Here is a 9,251-nt window from a genome sequence, read left to right on the forward strand (position 1 = left end):
GAATTGGAAATATTAATATTGTTAAAATGTCCACACTAGCCAAAGCCATCTACAGATTCAATATAATCCCTATCAAAATTCCAATGGCAAATAAATAAATAAATAAATAAATAAAATAAAATTCCAATGGCATTTTTCACAGAAATAAAACAAACAATCTTAAAATTTGTATGGAACCATAAAAGACCCCTAATAGTCAAAGCAATTCTGAGAAAGAAGACTAAAGTTGGAGGCATTACATTTCCTGATTTTGAACTATACTATAAAGCTCTAGTTATCAAAACAATGTGGTATTGGCATAAAAATAGACACATTGACCAACTGAACAGAATCAAGAGCCCAGAAATAAACTCTCACACTAATATTTGACAAGAGAGCCAAAAATACCCATTGGGGAAAGGATAGCCTCTTCAATGAATGGTGTTGGGAAAACTGGATAACCACATGCAGAAGAATGAAATTGGACTCCTATCTTCCACCACTCCCCAAAATTAACATGAAATGGATTATAGACTTAAACATAAGACCTGAAACTGTAAAACTTCTCGAACAAAACACAGGAAAAAGCTCCTTGGCATTGCTTGGCAGTGCTTTCCTGGACATGACCTCAAAAGCACAAACAACAAAATCGAAAATGGACAAGTGGGACTACAGCAAGCTAAAAAGTTTCTGCATAGTAAAGGAAACAATCAACAAAATGCAAAGGCAACCTACAGAATGAGAGAAAATATTTATGAATCATATATCTGATAAGGGGCTAATATCCAAAATATATAGGGAACTCATACAATTCAATAGCAGAAAAATTAAAAAAAATAAAAAAAATAATTCAATTGAAAATGGGCAGAGAGAGACACCTGGGTGGCTCAGTCACTTTTGATGTCAGCTCTGGTCATGGTCTTGTGGTTGTGGGATCGAGCCCTGTGTTAAGCTCTGCACTGACAGAGTGGAACCTGCTTTGGATCTTTTCTTCCTCTCTCTCTGCCCCTCCCCTGCTCTCTCTTTCTCTCTCAAAATAAATCAATATTTTTAAAAAAAAATTTTTTTTTTCAACCTTTTTATTTATTTTTGGGACAGAGAGAGACAGAGCATGAACGGGGGAGGGGCAGAGAGAGAGGGAGACACAGAATCAGAAACAGGCTCCAGGCTCCGAGCCATCAGCCCAGAGCCCGACGCGGGGCTCGAACTCACGGACCGCGAGATCATGACCTGGCTGAAGTCGGACGCTTAACCGACTGCGCCACCCAGGCGCCCCAATATTTTTTTTAATGGGCAAAGAACTTGAATAGACAGTTTTTGAAGGAAATCATGCAAATGGCCAACAGATATAGGAAAAGTTGCTTGACAACACTAATCATCAAGGAAATGTAAATCAAAACCAGAATGAGATATTACCTCATACCTGTTAGTGACTGTCATCAAAAAAAAACAAAAAAAAAAAAACAAAAACAAGAGAAAACAAGAGATACTGATTTCATCTCTTACAGATATGTACCCAGAAGTAGGACTGGTTCACATGTTAGTTTGATTTTAAATTTTGAGAAAAAGCTCAACTCAGGGAAACAGAGAGTTGAGTGGTGCTTACCAAGGGCTGGAGGTAGGGGAAATGGGGAGATACCGGTCAAAGGGTACAAACTTCCGGTTATAACACCAACAAGTTCTGGAGGTTTAATGTACAGCATGGTGATTATAGCTAATAATAGTTTATTATATACTTGAAGGTTGCTAAGACAATAAATCTTAAATGTTTTCACCATTAAAAAATGGTAACTGTGTGATGGGATGGAAGTGTTAGCTAGTGCTACGGTTGTAATCATTTTGCAATATATGAATGTATCAAATCAGCACGTTGTACACCTTAAATCTACAGAGTGTTATATGTCAATTATATCTTAATAAATCTGGGGAAAAATGCTCTCGGAATCAACACTGTGGGTATTGGGAGGGGAAGTAAGCAGGATTGGGGACAGGAAGCAGTCAAGTTTTGACCCAGGCATGTTGACAGACCTGGCTGACCCTATAGGGAGCCCTGCAGTTAGAACAGTTCTGTGGACTTGTCCAAAGATGGATGGAGATGGCTGTATCTCTGCAATGATCAGTCATTGGATGTGGGCTACCCCCAGTGGTTCTATGCAGCTGAGGTGGACCCCAGAGGGTGGACGTCTAAGGACAGTCTGCTGACCATACTCTTGAAGTTGGACAACAAAAGGTAAGATCTGTGTAATGCGTTACAGCATTCACCACGGTGCCCACTTGGCAAAATAAGCACAAGTAAATAAATAAATTCTAGGACATTTGAAACATAATGCCATATTGTACTTCAGAAACATTATATCGCTTATATTAAATTTCAACCTGAAGGGGCCCCTGGGTGGCTCAGTCGGTTTAAGCGTCCCAACTTTGGCTCAGGTCATGATCTCATGTTTGGTGAGTTCAAGCCCCGCGTCGGGCTCTATGCTGACAGCTTGGAGCCTGGAGCCTACTTCGGATTCTGTGTCTCCCTCTCTCCCTGCCTCTCCCCCACTTGTGCTTGCTCTCTGTCTCTCTCTCAAAAAATTAAAAACTTCAAGCTTGATCTAGAATATTTAACAAATAAAATCTAATCAAACTAAAATCAAACAGAAATCTAAAATTAATTTAAAAGATAAACAGGTAATTCAACCAAGTTCTACTTTTAAAGCATGTTAGACATTTCTTACTCTAACTCAGAACACTTGCTGGGCACAGGAGAGCCACAAACAGGAGATAATTTTCTCCCTCTCTTTTAGGGCAATGAAGTAGGATCTAGAATTAATCAGTGTCAGTAGATAAAAATGGTAATGAGTTAAAAAAAAAACAAGTTCAGTGGGTACTATGCAGAAAAGATTCTATCAGTGTTTACTTTCATCATCCATTTAATAATTCTTATGTGAAGAATTAATTTCCTGTTACCAACACAAAGTTTATGTTACAATGCATCATTGTGCCCAATGAGAATTGTTAGGTGAGCCCAGTCACCTTCAGATTTGTGAGCAAAACAAACTATTGGTTTTAGGTCACCGTTTTGGGGTGGTTTATTATATCTGAACATGCCCTAAGCCCTTCAATCAGAGGAGCCCCCAGGGACACAGGCATCTTCTGTAGCCCAATTCCTCCATTTCTCCTAGTGGTTTCACCCCCCTCCTAGTTGCCTAGGTTTGAAACAGAGTCATTCTGTGCATACTTTCCTTCACCCCCCAGGACTGGTCAATTGCCAAGTCTCCTCAGTTCCATATTGCTTGCTTCTGTTTCATCCCCTCCAGGCTCACTGTAATTATCTTGCTTTCCCTCCTGCCTGGATGATCACAGTAGTCTCCTAAATTCTCTCTTTGCCTCCAGGCTTCCTCATTCCAATGCTCTGGCCTCTAAATCTTTAATGGTTCTCACAGCTTAAATACTAGCATTCAAGGTCTTTCCTCAACTGGCCCTTACCTTGCTGTGATGATTAACTGTATGTGTCAACTTGGCTGGGCCATGGGGTTCCAACATATTCGATCAAACATCATTCTGAGTATTTCTGTGAGGGTGTTTTTGGATGAGATTAACATTTAAATTAGTGGACTTTGAGTAAAACAGATTGCCCTCTATAATGTGGGTGGGCCTCATTCAATCACTTGATTGCCTGAATAGAACAAAAAGGCCAGCCTCCCTGGAGCAAGAGAGAATTCCATAGCCGACTACCTCTGGACTTGGTCTGCAACATCAGTCTTCAAGGCTCTCTCTCAGCCCCTGACCTGCTCATGCTCTCTTCTCTCTCTCTCTCAAAATAAATAAATAAACTTAAAAAAATGCAGTAAGCATAAATATAACAAATAAGTAAATTCTAGAGTACTTTAGAAGGTGTGAGGTATAATAGAAAAAGTAAAAAAGGAGGAGAAAAAGGAGCAGGGGTTGAGGGGCATGGACTGCAATTTATAACTGGGTGGTTAGGGTAGGCCTCACTGACTAGGTAACATTTGAACAAAGACTTAAAGGTGAGAGAGTTAGTTATGCAGATACATGGAGAAAGAGAGGTCTAGACAGCATTGTTTAAGTGTCTTATAATGAGCATTTACTGCATTTGTTAATGCCACCACCCCTCAAGAGGTAATTATCATTTTATCTTCGATCACAATCTATTCATTTTCCCTGTTAATTGAACTTGACGTAAATGGAACCACACAGTCTATACTCTTCTGTATTTGGCTTCTTTCACTTATCAGAGTGTCTGTAATATTCATCCATTACTACTGTGTGCCAGTAATTTGTTCCTTTTTGTGCCTGTATATTATTCTATTGCATGGATACGCCAGCAATGCATTGATCCATTCTCTTGTGGATGGACATTTGGGTTGTTTCCAATGTTTACTACTCTGAATAGTGCTGCTATGCATATTCTTACACATGTAGTTTGGTGGACATATGCACTCATTTCTCTTGGGTATGTACCAAGGAGTGGGATTGCTGGGTCATAAGGTAGGCATATATTTAACTTTGGTAATTTTGTAAAATTGTTTTCCAAAGTGGTTGTATCAATTTATACTCCCACCAAGTTGTGCCGATTGCCCTACATCCTTTGGTATCAGTATATATATATATATATATATATATATATATATATATATATATATGGGGAGAGGAGAGAGAAAGAGAGAGAGAGATTTGACATATCATGTTGTGCAAGTTTAAGGTGTAGGACATACAGATTTGATACATTTATATTGCTATATGATCTCCATGGTAGCATTAGACTACACCTGTATCATGTTACATAACTACCATTTCTTCTGGAGCCGGGAACAGTTAAGATCCACTCTTTCAGCAAGTTTAATGTTTATAATACAATTTTGTTGTCTATAATGACTGTACTGTGTATTAGGTCTCTAGGACTTATTACTCTACTAGTTACAAGTGTGTACCCTTAAACATCTCTCCTATTCCCCACACCTCAGCCCCTGGTAATCAACATCCTACTATCTGCTTTAATGAGTTTTTCTTTAGATTCCACATATAAGGATATCATATATGTGACAAACAACTTTAGGACTAGTGTGCTTTACATACTTTAACGTATGTGTGCTATACCTCAATTTTAAAAAGCTGATTCAGAAAAGTGGAGCTCTCAATGTGAAAACGTCTCAGGAGTACTTTTATCAATTTATTGTTATATAATTTTCCTTTATATGTGTATCTAAAAGTGATGTATGATAAAAAATAAATGTCCAAATACACCCAAAAGAACCCTTTCCATAAATACAAAATTAAAACTCTAAGTGATCAAAAACACACATTTTTGTCCACATATGTTCAAATTCAGAGGGACCACACATGATCATTCATTTCCCAGTGCGATAGAAAAATGCCCAACCAACTCATTAGAATCCATCCCAGAAGTTTAATGCTGAAGCTTCATCCGTGGGGCCTTTAAGGCACTGTCCAGAGAGGGGTTGGCAGGTGCATGGCTGAGCCTGTAAAGGCTGACCAAGGTCACTGACAAATACTTGGCGAAGGTCAGTGATTGAGTTACCTTGCCAGCTCCTAACCTAGTTCATTTGTAGGCTTCAGGCTTCTGGCTACACTGTGGAAGAGCTTCTATTGTGACTTCATGATAATGCCCAGCTCCACGCTGCCCCCTGCCCCCCACCCCCTCATGCTCCACCCACAGGATCTGGGGCAGCCTGGTGCTGTCACACTCTCTCAACTCCAACTAGGACCAACCTCTGAATTCCCTTCCTACCATGTTCTGTCTTTCCTCGAGTGTACTGGAATAGGATACCTCAGCAAACTGTCTCAAAAACAGCTAAAGCATTTACCATATTTCACAAACTCGGGGCCCAGCATGTAAAGTCACTGCTAGGTCAGGATCTGATAAGAGTTTTATCTCAAAGACTTACCCAAAGATAGTACATGGAGTTCAATTTTCGTTGCTCCCCATGACTAGATTGTGGAGATTTAAGCTTGATTTCTTCAGCTGTTCTTTTGTATAGTTTTAAAAATCAAGAATAATGTTCATTTCGTTTCACATAAAAACTAGGGCTCCTTCCTGCATTTTAATCCAATTCTCAGAACTGTCATTAGGCTTTAAATTCAATTCACAGATATAGTGTTTAGAGATTTTTTTTCCCCTCACTGAGATTTAGTATATTATTTGTTCCCAACCCATGTGATTTCCAAGTCTCTAAAATGTATAAATTATTTATGGTCCAGATGGTGATCTGATACTTTGCCTCTCAAAACGTTCTGCTCTTTTTCTGCTTGCATAAATGTTCAATTACAAAATCCAGGTTGGTCTTTAGGTACTAGTATAATAGCCCAAGGCATTTTTTATTACAAATAAACACTCCAGTTTTAAGCAACCATTTTTCCCCCTTTGACTTTCATGGCTCAGAATTAAAAACTATTCTTCTCTGGGAGCTACCAAGTTAAGGAACAGAAAAGGGGGAAAATCCTTTTTATTCTCTTGCTGGGTGGAGGGTGGTTCTTGGCCAAATTAAAAATGTCCAAGTTTCAAAATGAGAGGCTGTGAATAGAATGGTAATTGTTCCCCCAACATACTTTTAGTCTTATTTTTTAATTTTATTTTTATTTTTTGTAGTAATAGAAACCCTGAACTTAAGAAGGTAAAATGGCTTCCCAGGATAGAGACTACATTACCCACCTTCCTTTACAGCTAGGTATGGTCATATGATTGCATTCTGGCTAACCAAACGGGAGCACAACTGATATGTGCAATTTGTGGGTCATGTTCTTAAAGGAGCAGAGGTTCCTGCCCCCATCTCTTCCTACTTCTTGCTGGCTAGAAAAGATATGTGCTAACGAGCCATCTTGGACTCTATGCACAAAGCTCCACCCAATCATGGCAGTTCCATAAGACAGAGGAGCCTGAGAACCAGCCTGGTGCTGACAGAGCAGCCCCAGACTACATATGCTCAGATGTTGTTAACATGAGGGAGTAATGAACTGCTTTCTGTCATGTAAGACATTATTATTTTGGCTCTCTCTATATATTATATATAGCTAAAACTATATTCTAGTGAAAATCACTGATACTTAGGCAGAATTATAGAAAATTTTGATTAAAAGCCTAGAAAAATGACCAATAAAAGTTTTCATTGTCCATTTGCAGTTAAGGGTTGGAAAAAGCATTGATGGATTTTTCTTGATATATTGTCATAAGCGTTTTTTGACTAAATGCTTGAAGAAAAGTCTTTCAAGTCTGAGGCTAAAGGTCTTTTTGCCTCCTCTTAAGACTGCATCAGGGACTGATTCAGCACTTAGAATTAAATCAGGAAGTTTCTCAAATACATCACAATGGGTCTTAAATACACCAGAAAGGGTTGCTCACATATCAGCAAGGGTCTCAAAGAAGTTAGGAAGGGTCTCAATGTTATCAGAAAGAGTCTCAAACAAAACAAAACGGGTCTCAAAGATGTCAGGAAAAGTTCCAGTGTCCTTATGTATATAAGGATGGGTCTCAAATAGGTCAGGAAGACACTCACATACATCGGGAAGAGGGTGAAATAAGTGAAGAAGAATCTGAACTAGGTAGGGAAGGATCAAAAACATGTTAGGATGGAGAAGTCAGAAAGAGTCTCAAAAAAGAAGGAAGTGCTCAGGGCAGAACCATGGTAGCTGGCAAGATTAAGCACCTTATGAAAGGCAGCAAAAAGGGAGCCAAGAAGAAAGTGATCCAATTTCTAAGAAAGATTGGTATGATGTGAAAACACCAGCTATGTTCAATTAATAATAAATATTGGAAAAACACTCATGACAAGAATTCAAGGAAGCAAAATTTTATCTGATGGCCTCAAGGGTGGTGTTTTTGAAGTGAATCTTGCTGATCTGAATGATAAAATTGCATGTAGAAAATTAAAGCTAACTACTGAGGATATACTGGGCAAAAATTGCCTGACTTACTTCCATGGCAGAGATCTTACCTGTGACAAAATATGCTCCATAGTTATATATATAAAAAAAAAAGCAGTCAATGATTAAAACTCATGTCAATGTCAAGACTACTGAAGGTTATTTGCTTCACCTACTCCGTGTTGGTTTTCCTAAAAATTGTAACAATCAGATTTAGAACAGCTCTTACATCTAGCACCAATAGGTCTGCCAAATCCAGAAGATAATATAAATCATGACCCTAGAGGTGCAGACAAATGACTTAAAAGAAGTGGCCAATAAACTGATTCCAGACAGTATTGGGAAAGACACAGAAAATGTTTGCCAATGTATTTATCCACTCCATGACATCTTTGTTAGAAAAGTAAAAATGATGAAGAAGCCCAAGTTTGAATTGGGAAAACTCATGGTGTTTCATGGTAAAGGTAGTCATCCTGAAAAAGCTACTGAGGATGAGGCAGGTGCTGAAGTTGAACAAGCTGATGAATATGAGCCATCAGTCTAAAAATATGCTTAAAATTCAGACTTTCAATGGTGACAAATAAAAAGTCTCATTTGTGAAAAGAAGAAGAAGAAGAAGAAGAAGAAGAAGAAGAAGAAGAAGAAGAAGAAGAAGAAGGAGGAGGAGGAGGAGGAGGAGGAGGAGGAGGAGGAGGAGGATTGATCTCAAACATGTCAAACAGTGTCTCAGTCATCCTGGAAGAATCTCAAATAGGAAGGAGGAGTCTTAAACACCTCAGGAAAGGTCTCAGGCAAGTCGGAAATTGTCTCAAATATGTCAGAAAGAGTCTCAAGTCAAGAAAAATCTCAAATACTTCTTAAAGAGTCTCAAATAAGTGAAGAAGGGTACTAAATAATAAGGAAGTGTCTGAAGTAGAAAGGAATCATTTTGAATAGTCAGAAAAGGGTCAAATACATCAGAAAAGGTCTTAAGCAAGCTGTTAAAGGTTTCAAATATGTCATGAAGGGCCCCAAATAATCTGGAAGAATCTCAAAAAATTATGAATGCTCTCAAATGGATCAGGAAGCATCTCAAACAAGTCATAAAAGGTCTCGAACATGTTAGGAAGGGTCTCAAAGTCACCAGGAAGAGTTTTAGATACACCAGGAAGGGACTCAGACAAGAAGGGTCCAAATACATCAGGAAGAGTCTCAAATATTTCAAGAAAGGTCTTAAGCAGTCGGTAAGAGATTCAAATACATAAGGAAGGGTCACAAACTCATATGGTAATGTCTTAGTGACTTTTGAAAGGATCTCCTACTGACAGAACAGTCTTTAATATGTTGTAAAGGATATCAAAAAAGTCATGGGGGGTAGCAAACAAGTCAAAAAGGACTGTTCACATGGT

At 38.6% G+C, this 9,251-nt stretch overlaps 1 pseudogene; it reads left to right on the forward strand.

Moving 5' to 3' along the window:
• Nucleotides 1-7,622: 7,622 nt before the first annotated feature.
• LOC109248030 (40S ribosomal protein S3a-like) lies at nt 7,623-8,407 on the forward strand (annotated as a pseudogene).
• The last annotated feature ends 844 nt before the right edge of the window (nt 8,408-9,251 follow it).

The sequence above is a fragment of the Panthera pardus genome, unplaced genomic scaffold (assembly GCF_024362965.1).
Source record: "Panthera pardus isolate Hobbes unplaced genomic scaffold, ASM2436296v1 HiC_scaffold_27, whole genome shotgun sequence".
Classification (NCBI taxonomy): domain Eukaryota; kingdom Metazoa; phylum Chordata; class Mammalia; order Carnivora; family Felidae; genus Panthera; species Panthera pardus.